Source organism: Grampus griseus, assembly GCF_964374135.1.
Source record: "Grampus griseus genome assembly, chromosome: 5".
NCBI classification, from domain to species: domain Eukaryota; kingdom Metazoa; phylum Chordata; class Mammalia; order Artiodactyla; family Delphinidae; genus Grampus; species Grampus griseus.
The window spans coordinates 2,779,165-2,786,789 of NC_138998.1; the positions used below are offsets into that span (position 1 = coordinate 2,779,165).

At 42.3% G+C, this 7,625-nt stretch overlaps 1 pseudogene across 1 annotated transcript; it reads left to right on the top strand.

The window, feature by feature from the left end:
• Nucleotides 1-3,667: 3,667 nt before the first annotated feature.
• LOC309822672 (S-phase kinase-associated protein 1-like) lies at nt 3,668-6,887 on the top strand (annotated as a pseudogene). The gene is made up of 2 exons: nt 3,668-3,693; nt 6,357-6,887. The product of its transcript is annotated as an S-phase kinase-associated protein 1-like (transcript).
• The last annotated feature ends 738 nt before the right edge of the window (nt 6,888-7,625 follow it).

The following is a 7,625-nucleotide window of genomic DNA, read 5'->3' on the forward strand; positions in this document are numbered from 1 at the left end:
ATGTCTAACTCGCTTGTCACTCTGTTTCCAGGGGCCCAGGATGCTATCCACAAATATTTATTAAATATTAGAAGCGAGGAAAAGATTGAGGAAGAAAAGGAGAATTACCGCCCAAGGTCTTTGCCCTCCAGCAAAGACCCACACCCTGGGGCAGGCAACCCACAAACGGGAGGATAATCATAGCTGTGTGCCTCCTGAAGCAGGCGCTCTGTAGGGCCCTCCCCTGGGGTCTTCTCACTGACTGTCAAGCTCTGTTCTCGTCCCCTCTCAGCCTGGGCCTGCCTGTCTCTGGGCCCTCTGCTCTCAGGCAGGCAGGCCCCCGAACAATGCTTTGTGGTTCTATCTGTCCACGTGTCCACACGGGCACTTGGCATAGTTCACATAGGACAGGCCAATGCCCAGCTGACACCCCTGCTGCAGAATCCTCCCCTATAATTACCACATCTGCTTCACATGTACCCACCCACCTCAGGGAAGCCACTGTAACCTCCTCTCCCCTCCCCTCGTATCACACAAGATCCTACTTTTGTCTTGGGCTACTTGAGTGATAGAGGCCAGATTCCATCTCTGGATAAGGGACTGAGCAGCTCTCTACCTCGGGGCAAAGGACTACATCCTCAAATGAATGCTCCTTGCTTCAAATGGACTGACAAGATACCCAAACCGGCACTTCATGTGTTGGCATTCTAGACTCGATGGAATTATCCAGTCGCCTAGAATAGCTGCAATGATTGAGATCTGAGACAACATTTGAGCCTTTAAAACACTGTGCAACTCAACACAGACAGTAAACGTTTGGAGACAGACAGTTTTAGGTTCATGTACCACTCAACCTCTTACTAGCTGTGCAACCTAGGGCAAATGACTTAACCTCTCTGAACCTCGATTTCCTATCTGTAAAACATGAACAATAATAGTACCTACCTCATAGGGTTTTGTGAGGATTAAGTAAGCTATATATTGGGCTGGCTAAGAAGTTCGTTCGTGTTTTTCCCAAGATTTTACAGAAAAACCCAAACGAACTTTTTGGCCAACCCAATATTTTATGTAATGTCTGGTTCTGATGTGAGTGTGAATTTTTTTAATGGACACAAATTCCTTCCCACTCCTCCTGTGAAGAGGTGAAGGACATGTCTTCTCCCATTGAGTCTGTGGACTTGTGGCCACTTCGGCCACCAAAGTGCCATGCAAGTGCCCTCCGTGGCTAGGTCAGGGAAGGCCATCCAGGCTCTGCCTCCCCTCGGGGGCTCCCATGCAGGGAGTCTGACTAACCCAGCTCATCATGCTGGAGAGTCCACACGTAGACGCTCCAGGGAACAACCCGGCGCAGCTCTTGGTGCTCCCAGTGGACAGCCAGACGTCAGCCACGTAACGGAGCCTGCGTGGACACCTAGCCCAGTAAATCCTGCAGACGACAAGCATCTGACTGCAACCTCCGCAAGAGCCACGCAGCTGAGCCCTTTCCAGATTCCTCACCCACAAAATCATGAGCGAAGTGAAAGTTTACACCAGTTTATACCAGTCTATGAAGTGTTAGGGCAGGTTATTATATAGCAACAGCAACCAGAACAACGAGCAACAGGAAGTGCTAGCAAATATTAATACTGGGCTTCCCTTGTGGCGCAGTGGTTGAGGGTCTGCCTGCCGATGCAGGGGACACGGGTTCATGCCCTGGTCCGGGAAGATCCCACATGCCACGGAGCGGCTGGGCCCGTGAGCCATGGCTGCTGAGCCTGCGGTCCGGAGCCTGTGCTCCGCAACAGAAGAGGAAAAAAAAAAAGAATACTGACGCAGCTTCTAAATCCCATAAGCCCTAGAATCGAGCCTCCTGCTTTCCATGGTGTGAATACCCCAGGGTGTCACAGTTCAACCCATTTGGCTACACTTAGAGTTCCCCCTCTTCAGAGCCTGGTTTCTTTCAGTTCTCTGCTAGGTTTCCTGTCTAACTTCTAGATCAAGACAGTCTGAATAAACTTTAGATAAACACTTAAAATTATTTCCTGGAAGCTCACCAAACCAAACATGTGAATCCTCCCCCGTCTGCACAAGTGAAAACAAGTTATATAATTTCTGTTTCCCGGGGTGGAAAGGGCTATGCAAGACACAGAACACTGGGACTGCTGCCTGTCGTCTGGAATCGCATTTTAAATAAATAGACGAAGCAAACTGCACAGAAATGATGAATAATGAAATAGTAGGAGTAGAAATTAAAGAGCAGTGGGAACTACAGGAGCTATTTCTGTCCCTCACTGAGAATTCCTAAAGGCTTAGGCTAGGTGTTTATTTCTCAGGGAGCGGATTATTTTTAACGGCTTTGAATATGACGCCTCCATGACACCCATTACTCCCAAACGCCTGCAACGTACTTCTCAGATCTAACCATCACTGCAGGGTCGAGGCTCACATTGAATGTGTGTGTTTTTCCTTCAGCTATTTTAAGTGTTCCATCAGCTTTCTCAATTATTTATGGAATTCCTTCTCTGATGAGGAAGTTATTTTCTGTAGAAACTGGAATTATTTTACATTCCACCTTTTTCCTCCTTTCTGCTTTCTCCACTGTCACAACACATTCCAGTCCATCCATTTAGCATGGTGTCATCTGGGATGGCATGAGGATCTTCCTGAAGATGGATAATAAACAGAGGTCAAATTTGAACAGGAGGAACATCATGTCCGTGGCCATGCCTTCTTCTACTCCGTGCCCTCAGGGTATCTCGTGGCATGTTTAAGAAACGTTTTGCAGATGTGTAAGTATTTTTAAAACATGCAGGATTCTGAAATCGTTGTGGCAATCACTATTTTTTTAAATGCACGCGAATATTTGGAAAATTAAAATTAGACAGTCGGTGCTGTGGTGTCCTGCTGCCCACACTTGACTGATTACCAGAACCACACAGTGATTTTGTAAAAGTGCAGACTCCTGGATTTTGCCTCAGAAAAATGGAAGAAGAGACTCTGGGAAAGGGGTTCAAGAATTCATGTGTACCCTAAAATCTTCCCAGTGATTTGATGGCCAGCCAGCTCCGAAAGCCTCACCCACCTGCATCTACGCCCTCCATAAAACGTCAAGAGGAAGGAGCTGTAAGCAAGCAGACAACAGATGAGTCACAGGACTGAGGTTCACCCAGAAAGCTGCCAGGCCTGGATAGGACTAAACAGAGCCTCCTCCTTCCACTTGTGCAACTAACAAACAAACATCTTTCAAGGATCCAGAATGAATGAATTATAAGACAGCAGGGAACAGAGGAACATGACTTATTCTCTGCCATCAAGAAACTCAGAATCTACTTATTCATTCATTCATTCATTCACCAAGTATTTACTGAGCACCTGCTCTGTACTGGGTACTGCTCCAGACACTGGTGAAACAATACCTAACAGACATGGTTCCTGTCCTCCCAGGATAATGGTATTTAGCACAGGCTACTTTCCTTCTGTAGGAAGGTAAACAGGTAACACATGAGTTTGACTTTGACAACTTCATTAGGCAGTTCATTCGGCAGAAGCAAGACAGCACCTGTACGAGCCTGACAGCGAGTGTCTCCTTAAATTCTGCAGCCCAGACACTCACTTGCCTTGCCCTGGTCCCAGTTGTGAGGTTCAGAGGTGCCACAGGTGGGATCCCAGCATGTGCAAAGGCAAGAAGATGCTGAAGATTATTCCGAAAATGACGAAGAATCTAGAGCGGCTTAAGTACAGAACGCACAGGGTAGGGGAGTGGCTGGAGAGTCTGCTGTGGCTGAGGGGAGAGTCCAACTGCAGCCTACGGACAGTTGTGAAATTCTTTTCACGTCGGATGTTTTTTCTCTGTCTGTATGACAATCAGATTATCCTTTTGATTTTTTAAAAAGATCACTCTGACAGCAGCTTAAAAATGAGAGAGAGGGGAAAATCCTTGGACCAAGAAACAAAGCAGCTATTACAGTAGTGCCAGAAAAAGGTAATAAACGTTTCAATTGAAGCAATGGCCTAAATGGAAAGAAAGCCTTGGTGCTCAAAGCTATAGGGATGCCGACAAGAGAGGAAAACTCTAGGGCCACCCAAGTAAGGAGTCTAACTATACCCTTCAGTGGAAACACACAAAGAGAATAACATAAACTTGCCTCTTTCATCCTTAGCGCTGCCTAGAATTTTTTAGATTTCTTAAAAAAATTCACTACCACAAACCAGCTCTCACATAGGTTTGTGGTCCAAATACACACTAATTATGTGATAAACACACACACACTCACACACACACCTCAAGTACAGAATTTAATTTAAAGTTACCCCTGGCGGGACTTCTCTGGTGGCACAGTGGTTAAGAATCCGCTTGCCAATGCAGGGGACACGGGTTTGAGCCCTGGTCCGGGAAGATCCCACGTGCCAGGGGGCAACTAAGTCTGTGCGCCACAACTACTGAGCCTGTGCTCTAGAGCCCACAAGCCACAACTACTGAGCCCACGTGCCACAACTACTGAAGCCTGCGCACCTAGAGCCCGTGCTTCACAAGAGAAGCCACCACAATGAGAAGCCTGTGTACCGCAACGAAGAGTAGCCCCCACTCTCCACAACTAGAGAAAGCCCGCGTGCAGCAACAAAGACCCAATGCAGCCAAAATAAATAAATAAAAATTAATTAATTAAAAAGTAAATAAATAAAAATAATAAAGTCAGCCCTGGGGTAGCTATACGCCAAGGTAAATGGCAGAAGCAAACACAAACCCTCACTGGAGTAACAGCATCATCCCAGACCTCAAAAAATTCTCATAGATAAAGTTCCAAGGAAAACAAACAGCTCACAGTATAAAAGTACTAAACATGGAGAAACAACATACCACAAGTGAGAGCCAGGAAAAACAACAAACCATATAGTCAATCCCACAAAGACTTCAGATACTGGAACCCTACAATACAAAATGAAAAATAACAATGTTTTACATGTTTAAGGAAAATGACAACTTTGAAAATATGCACCAGGATGCACCTCACAGAGACAAAGAGAGACAAATATAAAATAGAGGTCTGAAGGCATAGAGGATACAAAAGGGTCCAACTTACGTCCACTTGCAGTTTCAGGTGGAAACAATAGAGGCAGTGAGTGGAAGCACTATTTACAGAATTGGTGAAAGACAGCAATCCTCACATCAAGGGGTTTTTTAGAAATTCTCACTGAGACAAAGCAGTGAAGCTTCCGAACACCAAAGAAAAAGAGAAGATCATAAAAAGGGAGAAAAAAATATCATCAACTTAGGAATGGCAATTATAGTTGAACTCAGAGAAGCAAAAATGAAAGCTGACAGTGAAACAATATATTTAATGTGCATGAAGAAAATAAATGCCAGCCTAGATTTTTATACCCAAAGAAACTTCTTTCAAGAACAAGGAAGAATTAAAGTCAGTTTCTTGAAAGAATTTAGGTCAAAAACTGAAGGAGTTTACCACCAATAGTCCTTTGGTAAAGAAAATTCTAAAGGATGTACTTCAGGCCTAAGGAAACATATCCCTGATCAAAGATCTGAGACTCCAGAAAGATAGTGGTCAAAGATGTTAGTAAACATGTGAGGAAATCTAAACAAATACGAACTGTTTAAAACAATAGTAATAATGGATAATGAGAGAGAAGGCAGGACAGAACTAGAATGCTGAAAAAGAATAACATATAAACTGAGAGAGGATGATGAGAATTATAATATTCTATGATCAATGTATTGTCAGGAAGAAGGCAAAAATATATACAAACTTTAGACTGTTAAATAGGCATGTTAAAATATAAATGGTTATGACCAAAATAATATACATAAAACATAAAACTTCTAAACAGGGGGAAAATGGAATGAGATAAAAGGGAACATATATCTTATACAATATGTATACATAATATAAAGGTAATGATACATGATTTTTCCACTTTGTTCTATATCCATATAGATCTATCTATATAAATTGGGAGATTGGGATTGACATATACACACTACTATATATAAAATAGATAACTAATAAGGACCTACTGTATAGCACAGGGAACTCTACCCAATACTCTGTAATGACCTATATGGGAAAAGAATCCAAAAAAGAGGGGATATATGTACATGTATAACTGATTCACTTTGCTGTACACCTGAAACTAACTCAACACTGTAAATCAACTATGCTCTAAAAAATAATAATAAAATAAAATAAGGATATATAAAGAGACAGAATCAACAAACCTAAAAATCAGTCCTTTGGAAAGATACTAAAATTGTCAAATGTCTGTCAACCCTAGCCAAGAAGAAAGCAGGCACAGATAAAAAAGCACCACAGATAAATCATGTCAAGAATGAAACAGAACAGGTGTTGGCCTTGTTCTCCGCCTTTCTGTTTTTCTGTTTGCAGACACCGCCCTGCTCTCATCAGCCTCCAGCCCACAGTCTCCTTGAGACCTAACACCACGCCTTCAATTAAGTTGCAGAGCTCTAATGGAGAGATATTCGCAGTTGATGCTGAAATTGCCAAACAGTCTGTGACTATCAAGACCATGTTGGAAGATTTGGGAATGGATGATGAAGGAGATGATGACCCAGTCCCTTTGCCAAATGTTAATGCAGCAATATTAACAAGGTCTTTCAGTGGTGCACCCACCACAAGGATGATCCGCCTCCTCCTGAGGATGGTGAGGACAAAGAAAAGTGAACAGATGATATCCCTGTTTGGAATCAAGAATTCCTGAAAGTTGACCAAGGAACACTTTTTGAGCTGATCCTGGCTGCAAACTACTTAGACATCAAAGGTTTGCTTGATGTTATCTGCAAGACGGTTGCCATTATGATCAAGAGGAAAACTCCTGAGGAGATTCGAAAGACATTCAATATCAAAAATGATTTTACGGAAGAAGAGGAAGCCCAGGTACCCAAAGAGAACCAGTGATGTGAGGAGAAGGGAAATTTTGTGCCTGACGCTGTAACACTGTAAGAATTGTTCCAAATACTAGTTGCAGTGCTCTGTTTATAATTGTTAATATTAGAAAAACAGTTGACAAATGCAGCAGCAAATCAATTTTATTAGTGGAATATTGTCCTCATTGCATGTGTAGTTTCAGTACAGATTCCAAACCTATGGCTGAGTTTCTTCTAGTATGATCAAAAGTTTCTTTTTTCTTTGCTCTGAATAAAACTGAACTGTTGATTCTCTATAGAAAGTGGCATTTTGGGCTTTCCCTCTTTTTGTAAAGCAATTTCTGCCTAGTTTATTGTCCAGTTAACTTTAGTGACTTTTGAAAGCTGACACTGTAAATAAGACAACTTGCAAAAAAAATTAAAAACAAAGGTTATGCCAGTCTCTAAAAATGAGTTGTGGAGAATTCCCTCTTTTTCTTCTTTCTGGAAGATTTTGTGTAAAATTTCAAGGATCTATTCCTTGAAATGTAAAAGAATTTGTCAAAAAAGTTTTGGGGCCTGATATTTCTTCACAAGAAGTTCTTTAAACAAAAAAAAAGGTTTATAGGGGTTTTAGTTCTTGTTCGATTAGTTTTGGTAAGTTTTATTTTAGTAATGTAAACATTTCGAATTTATTGGCATAAAATTAATTATAATACATATGAAGATCCTGAGCACATCTCCTCCCGTGGACACACCAAAACCACAGCTACATGTAGAACAAGTCTCC